This window comes from Pelobates fuscus, chromosome 1 (assembly GCF_036172605.1).
Source record: "Pelobates fuscus isolate aPelFus1 chromosome 1, aPelFus1.pri, whole genome shotgun sequence".
In the NCBI taxonomy this organism is placed as follows: Eukaryota; Metazoa; Chordata; class Amphibia; order Anura; family Pelobatidae; genus Pelobates; species Pelobates fuscus.
Window position 1 is genome coordinate 204,469,998 of NC_086317.1, and position 12,040 is coordinate 204,482,037.

The window sequence follows — 12,040 nt, forward strand, 5'->3', positions numbered from 1 at the left end:
CTTTCCTAGGAGAGCAATCCCTGTATGATTTGGTGACAGAACTGTGGGACCGGATTTGGAAGGAGTTGTGGCTGGACGATGCTTACCGGGCACTAAAGTGGTACGCAACCCGGCGCAACCACTGGATGGCTGATGACGATATGCCGGGGGGGTGAGGACTATAATGGCCCGGGCTTACTGTGGGAGGCCTTTGAGGAGGGTTATGACTTTGGATGTCCAGCAGAGTGTCGGCTCTGGGGCATCCACGACATCAGGGAAGCCCTACTGGATATCCCCAGAGCGGACGACCGGGGGCCAGACCTGATTCATCTGGTCAGAATGGAGTGGGAACTGAAGCAAGACTACCAACACCTGCTCCGCTCAATTCAGCCCCAATCTACCCGGCAGGCAGAGAGTTGGGTGGCAGATCCAGACCTACAACCCTTGGGAGGACATCATAGACTGGTCCTGGGACTGTCCACAGATGGCAGGTGGAGATGGAGACCGAGGTCCCTACAGGTGGAGATGGGACTGAGGTCCCTACAGGGATGCTGGACAGACAGCCCAGATCCCCAGCTACAACAGGAGTTACCGGGAGTAGAGACAGTCGGTTCTACTTCCCTTGCAGGGAGCAGCTTCCCTTGCAGGGAGAGGAGAGCATCGTCCTCCCTCCCCAGCGGCAGTGTACCTTGCAGGCAGGGCTGGCGCGTTCATAAGGCGGCACAGGCGGCCGCCTTAGGGCGCACCGGCTCTGGGGGCGCAAAATTCCAGTGACCGGCAGGAGGGAAGTGCTCCCTCCTGCCAGGTCACCTCCTGGATCCCCAGCGCGGCGTCCAGCTGAACTTGATTGCGAGGTGGCGAGAGAGCTCTGATCTCTCTGACCGGCTCCCTCGCAGGCTGTTTTCTGATGCCGCGGGAGCCGGAATATGACGTCATATTCCGGCTCCCACGGTATCAGAAAAGAGCCTGCGAGGGAGCCGGTCAGAGAGATCAGAGCTCCCTCGCCACCTCGCAATCAAGTTCAGCCGGACGCCTCCCAGCAGCACTTGGTATTATCATATATTTTATACAAAAGCCCTGTGAGCTTTTTAGACACTCTCAATCCTTTTGATAATTGTAGTATATATTTTTAAGAAAATAACTATTTACAAAGGGACATTCATTTAGCACTGGAATTGTCTATACAGTGTCGTAAGTTGTTCTGACCTCTTTTATTCCAAGTAATATAGTATCAGTGAAATATTACTATTAATGGGATAAATTTGTATTCTGTACAGAGGATTAATAGTCACGAAGTGGTTATGGTGTAGAAGCAACTCTAACGGAAATAGTGTGAGTGAGTGTGTGTCTGTGAGTTTGTGTGTGAGTATGTGTCTGTCAGTGTGTGTGTGAGTATGTGTGTCTGTCAGTGTGTGTGTGAGTATGTGTGTCTGTCAGTGTGTGTGTGAGTATGTGTGTCTGTCAGTATGTGTGTGAGTATGTGTGTCTGTCAGTGTGTGTGTGAGTATGTGTGTCTGTCAGTGTGTGTGTGTGCATGTGTGTCTGTCAGTGTGTGTGTGTGTGCATGTGTGTCCGTCAGTGTGTGTGTGTGTGTGTGTGCATGTGAGTATGTGTGTCTGTGAGTTTGTGTGTGAGTATGTGTGTCTGTCAGTGTATGTGAGTATGTGTGTCTGTGAGTTTGTGTGTCTGTCAGTGTGTGTGTGAGTGTGTGCATGTGAGTTTGTGTGTGAGTATGTGTGTCTGTCAGTGTGTGTGTGCATGTGAGTATGTGTGTCTGTGAGTTTGTGTGTGTGTCTGTGAGTTTGTGTGTGTCTGTGAGTTTGTGTGTGTGTGTGTGTGTGAGTGAGTGTGTGTCTGTCGGTGTGTGTGTCTGTGTGCATGTGAGTATGTGTGTCTGTGTGGGCATGTGAGTGTGTGTGTGTTTGTCAATGAGTCTGTCAGTATTTGTGTGTCTGTCAGTGTGCGTGTGAGTGTCTGTCAATGAATGAGTGTGTCAGATAAGTGAGTCTGGCTGTCAGATACATCTGTGTTTGTCATTGAGTGTGTGTGACTGTCAGTGTTTATACACCCCTGACTGTAGCGTGGCCAAGCGGAGTGTACCGTGGTACAGGGACTTCTGTTTCCTGTTCCTGGTTGTGTACATTATCTGTGAGTGTCTAACTGTACAATACTGTTTTGATTAGCTTTGTGACTTTGTGTCATGTACCCCACAAGGTCCACCTGGGCAGTAACCTTGTGGGGGAAAACTGTATAAAAGATCAGTGTGGGACAATAAACTTTGAGTTCCTGTTTTACCCTCAACATAGAGCCTTGTCTCATGTGTGGGGGAAAGGCTGCATCTACCCTGGGGATTGCTATACTCTGTATACTCCCCTGGGCTATAATCACTAAGCTCTTTTAAGAGCTGTTCCTACTACTCTCTCTTGGAGGAGAGGTTCACACACTGGAACCTGGAGCCTTGTCGTGGGTACAGGGTCGGTAGAGCACGGCGAGTTCCCAGCCAAGCTGTAACGCTGGACGTGGGGACTGCGGTGCTGATGGTGTCCGTGGAGCACTAGGAGCATCCGTCGGCAGAGGTACCCACCCAGGGTGCAGGAAGCTCCGTTACAGTCGGGAATAGAAATTTTGGGAATTTCTGTGTCAGATATATATTTATTAATTTTTTCATTATCTGAGAATGCACCAAGATTATACAATTTACTGTAAAATTTGTTAAATATTTGACTGATTTTTTCAGGGGAGGAGTACGTACTTTGGTTATCTAACAACTTATTTACCCTGTTTAACGTATTTTGTTTCTTTAGTTTCTTTGTTAAGTTTTTACTGGCTCTATTTCCCTGGTAATAGGTATTTAGTCTCTGATAGTTTTTTTTAAATCTTTTCTTCTGTTTTTGTATTTTATTTTGTAGTTCTGATAACGTTAACATAAGTTGGTTGGATGGTTGATCTTTATTCAACTTAGACACATTAAAATATTGAATATTTAGATCGGTTAAATCTTTATCTCTTGGTTTTTTTGTTCGTTTTTCAGGTTTGATGAGAACCTCTCATTAATGCTTTATATGTGGCCCATAAAGTAGAATCCAGAGTATCGGGATTTGAGTTTTCCAGCCAAAAAGGCCTAGATAGATTGATTAAGGTCTCCTGGTTTTGTTTAAGTTTAAGAAGGGAATCATCTATTCTCCAGGTGCTAAAACCTTTCCGTAGGGGTTTCCCTAAATCTATTATTATAAAACTATGATCAGACCAAGTGTTATCTTTAATTTGAATTGTATTAATTTCATTTAATGTATTAGCCTTGACTAGGCATAGATCAATTCTTGAATATGAATTATGAACTTTGGATAAGTGTGCGAAGTCATAGGTTTCCGGATGTGTGACCCGCCAAGCATCATATAAACCATGTATGTAACATATATTAGCTATTTTTTTGGATTGTTTATATATCTGTTTTTCAGATTTTAACTGAGCTTTAGTTTTTTTGATCCATTTTGGGATCAAAGACACAATTGAAATCACCTGCAATTAATAAAGTGCCTTTAACAATTTTATCTAATCTATTTATGATCTTAGAATACAATGAAGTCGGGTTAACATTAGGCAAGTAAAAGTTAACCAGAGTATATATCGTTTCTTCAATGCTGCAGACCATTCTGAGAAATCTACCAGACGGGTCACTGTCCAGGAGTATTACTTCATGTTTTAAATTTGAGTAAAAAATTATCGCAACTGCACTTTTTTTTACTACTAAGAGATGCCTGGTAGACATATTTATATTTGTCTCCCCCTCTCCCCCCCACCCCCATTTTTGCGGTTCAGATACCAACCAGTGTGTTTCTCGGATAAAACCTATTTGAATTCCATTATTTAGTAAAGAAGCATAAAACATCTGTTTCTTCCATCGTGAGTTTAAGCCTTGTATAGACATAAATCTCAACATCTAAGACTTAAGAATTTTGATATATACTCACAATCTTATTTCTCACCACTAGACCGTCTAACATAATAGATTTTGAACTGACCATTTCAAGTGTTATCCCATACGTGCAAACAACAAACACAGACCATACAAAATGAAACATAACATTGTCATCAACATTAAACAGTAACTTTCCCTAGGGTCTAATAGCCATGGGAACCCTGATCTTCTCATAAAATTAGAAGATTTAGGGATATCTGTGAAATTTCCACAGAAGGAGGGGATTGAGTCAGGCATTGGGGAACCAATACAGCAAATTTTACTTAGGAGGAAGAAGGAAAGAGGAGAAAAAAAAAATGAAAAATAAAAAAACGTCCTTCCTTTTTTTTCCCCTTTTTTCCTTTCTTACTTAAAATATTAGAAATGACAGTTAGGTACATTATTAAGATAATCCTCATTATATTGATATTTTAAAGTGATTGTAAAGTTATTAAGCAGCCCATAAAAGCGTAATTGCTCTCGGTACACACTCCCTTGCCTCCTCCCCCTCCCTCTTCATTTAAAAGTGTAAATTCTTAATCAAAACTTATTTTGTTGCTTTCTGTCCTTATATTCCCAGACTGTCAGTTCTTATATCCTTCTTATTTACTTTCTTCTTTATTCTTTCCTTTCCGTCACCTACTCTTCTTCTGTTCCTCTGTGTGTAGCCCAATTAGTACATTGTCCTTGATGTGTATTTTAATAAAGGAACTTAATTTCATGACTTGTTCTTCAGCCATTTCTTTATCTAGTCTGGGTGGTTAAAAGTCTCCGATATACCATCTGTTTGAATAACCATCTTCGTTGGAAAGCTCCATCTGAATCTAATGTTATGCCTTTTAAGAATGATCATTTATGGTGCAAACGTTCTTCTTTTGTATCTAGTGTTGTAAGATAGGTCAGGAAGTGCTATAATAGTTGAATATAGCCCCTCCTTTGTGACTCTTTCTCTGCTGGCTTTTAATACTTTTTCTTTAAATTTGTAGGAATAAAAGCATACGATTATGTCTCTAGGTGCCTCTGGGGCTATGTTTGTTGGTTTAGTTAATCTATGGCACCTGTCGATATTTTCATTATCTCCATCTAGGTTAAGACCCAGCGTTTTAAAGTAATCTTGTAACAATATTAGCAGATCAGTTTGCCTGTGTCTTTAAAATTGCGGAATCTTAGTTTTTTTCCAATTGGCTCTATTTTCGAGGTTGTCAATTTTATTTTCAAGATAGGAGGTTTTTGTTGTCATTTTGGTTACATCTTCATTTAATGATTCAATCTGGAAATCAACATTTCCCATCCATAGCTTGAGATTTATTTGTTAATTTTTCTATGTCAATTTTAATTTCTTGTCTCATTTCCATAGAATTTGATAAGATTTACTTTTTAATTTCTTCTAATATAGATTGTAAACTTGTATTAAGTATTTTGATTGTAACTTCTTCATTATCTTTGCTCGTTTCCATGAGGGTAGGTCTGAGTTAGATAATAATCGACAGCAACTACTTTGGGAGCTGAAACCCAAGTTCCCAAGTCCTTACTGCATATTGGGTAAAAATGAGAAAATCTTCCCCTCATAGAAAATGTCTTCTCTGACTTGGACCATTCATCTTTGATTAAGTCCTTTATGGTGTCATGAACAGGGAAACAAGTCCTCTTTCTTTTGAGATCTAAGAAGAAACGGCTGGAGGTAGAAGGTTCCTCTTTATGGGTTTCTTTTGGGATTTAGGATCCCTTTAAACAAACTTTTTCTTTCTGGGCTCACTGCCAAGGACCGCCCCCTAGCTGGAACATTTGACAAACTGCAGCACTTCTGCCCACAGTTGCCGTGGCTTGACTGGGGCCCTGGAACCGCTCTCTCCTGGAGCCGAATGGGGAACTCGCTCTAACAACCCCCAGGCACTGGACAACACTCAGTCCTGGGAGCTCTAGTCTTTACAAGGACTTTCCCTGCTGAATCCTCCACGCTGGAACAATGATTAAATAATAGCCCTTTCCCCTTCCAGTAACCGGACGACACATAGTTCTGGTAGTACAAGCTGGAATACGTTTATTGGCAGCCACAGCTGGCCTTATTTGCATAAAAAGGGGCACTGCCCCCCTGGTACTGAGAGTAGACTACAGTAAAAACATACACACGATTACATTGGCTCTCAGGTCCAGGACACTACCACAAAAAACAAGGTAATCCTTCCCCTATGCCTGGGAGATAATTGAGTCAGGCACTGTATTAAACTCAAATATCTCCAGGCACAAAAAACACACATTTCCCAAACACCCTAAAAGTACCTTAAAAATACATAAAACCCCCTAAAAGTTACATCCCCTGATGTAAGTGCTGTGGTTTGTCCCCTGTTAGCTAGGAAGCAGTCTTTGGCAAAGGTACCCAGCCAGGGGTACAGGGAGCTCCGTTACACTCACTACCATGTTTAACATGGTTCTTCCCGGGGGAGTTCAGCCTCTCTCCCCCTGAAAAAAACAGTAAACAGACTGCACTGGAAGCACTAACTGGCCTGAGTCTCTCTTTTTTTTTTTTTTTTTTTTTTTTATTCTTTATTTAGGTCGTGCGTGAGGTAACAGACAGATTCGCACAGCCATAACAGCTGGTGCCATCAGAACAATAAACATTTGTTAACATTGGTATGGCTTGTAATACAGTGCACATTTTGTGTTTTTTTTGAGTGATAGAGGATTAAACCAGTAGCTGGAAGTACATGCTCAGATTAGCTATAGTAAACTGTCATCCATAGTAAATACCTAGGTAAGCTGATGGTAAGTAAGATATAGAGTAAGCCCTTGTGTGGATGTGGCATAGTTTATACAGTGGTACAATTAATGTGTGTGGTACATCCAGGGCAGTACTTTCGTATATATAAATTTCGAGTGGCTACTTCCTCAAGGAGGAGGTGTACATCGTGCTATTTAGTATTACACCTGGCTATGGCGGTAAGCGTCGTGGGGGCCCTGATAAAATTAAGTCAGGTGGGGGGGAGAAATTATTATGGTTGATGGACCATCGGGTCAGTGGTGTACATAAGGCACATTTTGCATAACTAGTTATACTAACATCTAGAACTGCATAACATTTTGTTGTAACCGAGCTGAAACATTAAGATTTAAACATATTTTGAGCATAAATTGCAGTGAGGTCAGCGCAATAACAAATCTATGAGCTATGCCATGAATGTAGTTAATTAATAGTAGTGCTAGTAGCTAATATACATGTGATAAACATGTTGTAACGTTTAGTTGCATGTTTGAGTAATACAATATAAGTGTTAGTAATGCCAGCGAGAAATTAAAATAATATAATGTAATGTAGCCTTGATCCTCAACCGAGCAAGGCGCAGTCCCAGAGCCCACAGTCAAAATGGCAGCCAACTCCACAGTCCCGGCCCAGCAAAACACCAGCACCACGGTTAGGTAAGGGGGCTAGTGGAGCTCCGCTGCACCTTCCCGGTTTTCCATGGGTACCTCGTATAGCGGATGTGTGTTGTCGGTGGTGTGTCGGCCTCTCTTCTCCCCGTGTTGGTCTGTGGGCTGGTATCTGTGCTTTTCCTCCTGCTACGGGTTCAAAGCCCGTCTGGGGTCTTGGAGCGGTTTGCTGGTATGTGAGCGGCTAGTGTGCTGAGTTTCCATCTTAGCTCTGATGGCTGTATGCCGTGCGTGGGCCCCCCAGGAGTGTTTCTGTAGTTTGATTAACTGTGGGCCATGCATGTGGGGTCTCCGCTTGTGTCGGGATCTGGGCAGGCGGCGTCTTGTGTGTAGTCTACGGTTCATGAGTCGGGGTAGAGCCCTCGCTCGCATCTCCCCGGTTGATGGTTCAGTAGGGCGTTTTAGCGCCAGTCTGTGTGTAGGGGGGATGTTGGGCTGTCGGGAGGCTGTTTGGGCTGCCTTGGTCTGTGCCAGCTTGGCCCATAGTTGTGCCCAAAAGTAGTCGAAGGCTGCTGCTATACCGTTCTCCCGGGGGATCCCGTTTGCAGGCCCTACTTGTGGTAGCTGGGTAAGTGTAAGCCCAGGAGCTTGGTTGGCAGCCACCATTCTGACCGTTGATTGCTGGTAGCTTGCGGTCGCCTGAGCTTGTAGGAGCCTGTGACCCTGTGTGGCGTGGACCGGGATGACCCCCACCGGTGTAAGGGGGGGGGGGAACGTGGGCTCTGCGGTAGGTCTGCCGGGTATAAAGTTGGCGGGAGAGCGGCCGTCTCTCCCGCACTGCCCGTGTGAGTAGACCGCATGTTAATGCCATGCGGCGTATCAGTGGCTGGATCGGGGCACCCGGCTCTCGATATGCTCGTTTATGGTATCGGGGTGCTCGCCTGGGTGTCCCCAGTTTGGTAAGAGCTGACCTGGAGTTAGACGTGCCGAGTTTCGTGGGTTTTTCCCCAAAAAAGTCGATTAGTCTCAGGAGCTGGGACTCGGCACGTCTGTTCTGCTTGACCACTCGGCTCCCCACTTGAGTCTCTTTTTAGCAAAAGAGACTCCACCGTGGGACTGATTGTGCCTTACGTTTCCAAGGACTACCACTCCTATCATCCCCAGCAGCTCGGACTAGACGTATGTCTAACAGTCCTGGAAGTCATCTTACCAGTTAGGTGTTTTAAAATCCTTGCATTGTGTGCACCATGGTTTATGAATAGTGCGGAGAGCGATGTGAGCTCCGGCATCGCTTCCCTGATTTCCAAGATGGCGGCTGCAATCACTTTCGCATGTGCGGTAAGTTCTTATCGCCACCTAGTAGTATAAAAGTATACCGCGGTTAAGAACTGCATGGGAAATATAAAACGTTGGTGTAAGTGTAGGCTGCCTTTGCTTCCTGCATTCGTCCCCAAGGTTAGTTATGATTCAAAATTTGCTACGGTAATAGATCACCTGGCACCCCGACTGGGTACCTTAGCCAAAGGACCACTTTCTAGCTGGAGCAGGAGACAAACCTCAGCACTTCTTGCCCTCAGTCACCGTAGCTTGACTGGGGCCCTGGAACCGCCACCTCCCTCCTGGAGCCGAAGGGGAAATTATCTCTGACACCTCCAGGCACTGGATGACACTCAGTCCTGGGAACTCTGGAACCAAATGGGGAATTAGCTCTAGTCCTTTCCCTGTTGAATCTCCTGCAAGCTGGAACAGCAGACACAGGAGCAAATCTTCTTTCCCTCCAATAACTGGACGACACACAGTTTTGGAGTGTAAGCAGGAATCTCAAGTTTAATGGGACACACTGGCCTTTTATACAATTTTCCAGGCCAGAGGAATACCCCCTGGACCTGATAGGGCACAGGAACACAAAGGACATAAACCAATCAGAACAAATATACAGTCTGTGACACGCCCATGTACAGCACACAATCCCTCCCCTCTGCTTAGGAGATAATTGAGTAAAGTTCTGTAAGTAACTCAATTACCGTATATACTCGAGTATAAGCCGACCCGAATATAAGCCGAGGCCCCTAATTTTACCCCAAAAAACTGGGAAAACTTATTGACTCGAGTATAAGACTAGGGTGGAAAATGCAGCAGCTACTGGTAAATTTCTAAATAAAATTAGATCCTAAAAAAGTTATATTAACTGAATATTTATTTACAGTGTGTGTATATAATGAATGCAGTGTGTGTATGAATGCAGTGTGTATATAATGAATGGAGTGCAGTGTGTGTATATGAGTGCAGTGTGTGTATGAGTGCAGTGTGTGTATAATGAATGCAGTGCAGTGTGTGTATGAGTGCAGTGTGTATGCAGTGTGTATATAATGAATGCAGTGTGTGAGTGCAGTGTGTATATAATGAATGCAGTGCAGTGTGAATGCAGTGTGTGTGTATGAGTGCAGTGTGTATGTATGAGTGCAGTGTGTGTGTATGAATGCAGTGTGTGTGTGTATGAATGCAGTGTGTGTATGCAGTGTGTGTATGAATGCATGGAGTGCAGTGTGTGTGTATGAGTGCAGTGTATATATAATGAATGCAGTGCAGTGTGTGTATATGAGTGCAGTGTGTGAGTGCAGTGTGTATATAATGAATGCAGTGCAGTGTGTGTATGAGTGCAGTGTGAATGCAGTGTGTGTATGAGTGCAGTGTGTATGTATGAGTGCAGTGTGTATGTATGAATGCAGTGTGTATGAATGCAGTGTGTGTATATAATGAATGCAGTGCAGTGTGTGTATGAGTGTGTGTATGAATGCAGTGTGTGTGAGTGCAGTGTGTATGTATGAGTGCAGTGTGTATGTATGAATGCAGTGTGTGTATGAATGCAGTGTGTGTATATAATGAATGCAGTGCAGTGTGTGTATGAGTGTGTATGAATGCAGTGTGTGTGAGTGCAGTGTGTGTGTGTGTGAGTGCAGAGCATTGGTGGGGGTGGGCATTTTATTAATTATTATTATTGTAATATATATTTTTTTAATGTTATTATTTTTTTTAATGTTGTTATTATTTTTTTATTTTATTATTATTTTTTTAATTTATTTTTTCGTCCCCCCTCCCTGCTTGTTAGCTGGCCAGGGAGGGGGGCTCTCACTCCCTGGTGGTCCAGTGGATGGGCTGTAGGAGGGGGGCTGTCAGGGAGCTGTAACTTACCTTCACCGCAGCTCCTGTCAGCTCCCTTCTCTCTCCTCCGTCCGTGCAGCTCCCAGGTCAGCTTCCTCTGCAACTCTCGCGGCCGCGCGGAGCGTTGCCACGGTAACCCGTGGCAATGCTCTGACCCCGCGGCTCTCGCGAGAGTTGCAGAGGAAGCTGACCTGGGAGCTGCACGGACGGAGGAGAGAGAAGGGAGCTGACAGGAGCTGCGGTGAAGGTAAGTTACAGCTTCCTGACAGCCCCCGGTCCTTGTCTGTATTATGGCAATGAAAATTGCCATAATACAGACAACTGACTCGAGTATAAGACGAGTGAGTGTTTTTCAGCACAAAAAATGTGCTGAAAAACTCGTCTTATACTCGAGTATATACGGTATCTCCAGGCAGAAAAAACAAATTTTCACAAAGTGCAGAAAGTACCCCAAAATCCAACATATCCCCATAAAAGTCAAATCCCCTGATAGCCCCAAACTGGGTGAACAACATATCCAAAAATAACCCAGATCGGTTCAGGGGTTCAGGAATTTCCTGGAAGTAGTGATGTCCCGAACGGTTCGCCGTCATCATTGAGTAAACTTTGACCCTGTACCTCACAGTCAGCAGACACATTCCAGCCAATCAGCAGCAGACCCTCCCTCCCAGACCCTCCCACCTCCTAGACAGCATACAATTTAGATTAATTCTAAAGCTGCATTCTTTTTTTTGTGTTTATTATACATTATCCTCCATAGCCAGTAACCTGTGTTTATTATACATTATCCCCCCATAGCCAGTAACCTGTGTTTATTATACATTATCCCCCCATAGCCAGTAACCTGTGTTTATTATACATTATCTCCCCATAGCCAGTAACCTGTGTTTATTATACATTATCCCCCATAGCCAGTAACCTGTGTTTATTATACATTATCTCCCCATAGCCAGTAACCTGTGTTTATTATACATTATCCCCCCATAGCCAGTAACCTGTGTTTATTATACATTATCCTCCCATAGCCAGTGTTTATTATACATTATCTCCCCCATAGCCAGTAACCTGTGTTTATTATACATTATCCCCCATAGCCAGTAACCTGTGTTTATTATACATTGTCCTCCCATAGCCAGTAAACATTATCTCCCCCATAGCCAGTAACCTGTGTTTATTATACATTATCCCCCATAGCCAGTAACCTGTGTTTATTATACATTATCCTCCCATAGCCAGTGTTTATTATACATTATTTCCCCCATAGCCAGTAACCTGTGTTTATTATACATTATCCCCCCCATAGCCAGTAACCTGTGTTTATTATACATTGTCCTCCCATAGCCAGTAACCTGTGTTTTTTATACATTATCCCTCCCATAGCCAGTAACCTGTGTTCAGTGGCGTACTAAGGGGGGGCGGTCCGCCCCGGGTGCCATCAGGCAGGGGGGTGCCACCAAGGCTGGCCAGGCTTGGAGTTCAGTGAGCTGTGTGGCTGCACCGGGTGCCAGAGCAGCAGGGGCGCCGGGCAGCGGACACAGCTCACACACGCAGGGGCTGGAAGCAAGCAGGAAACCT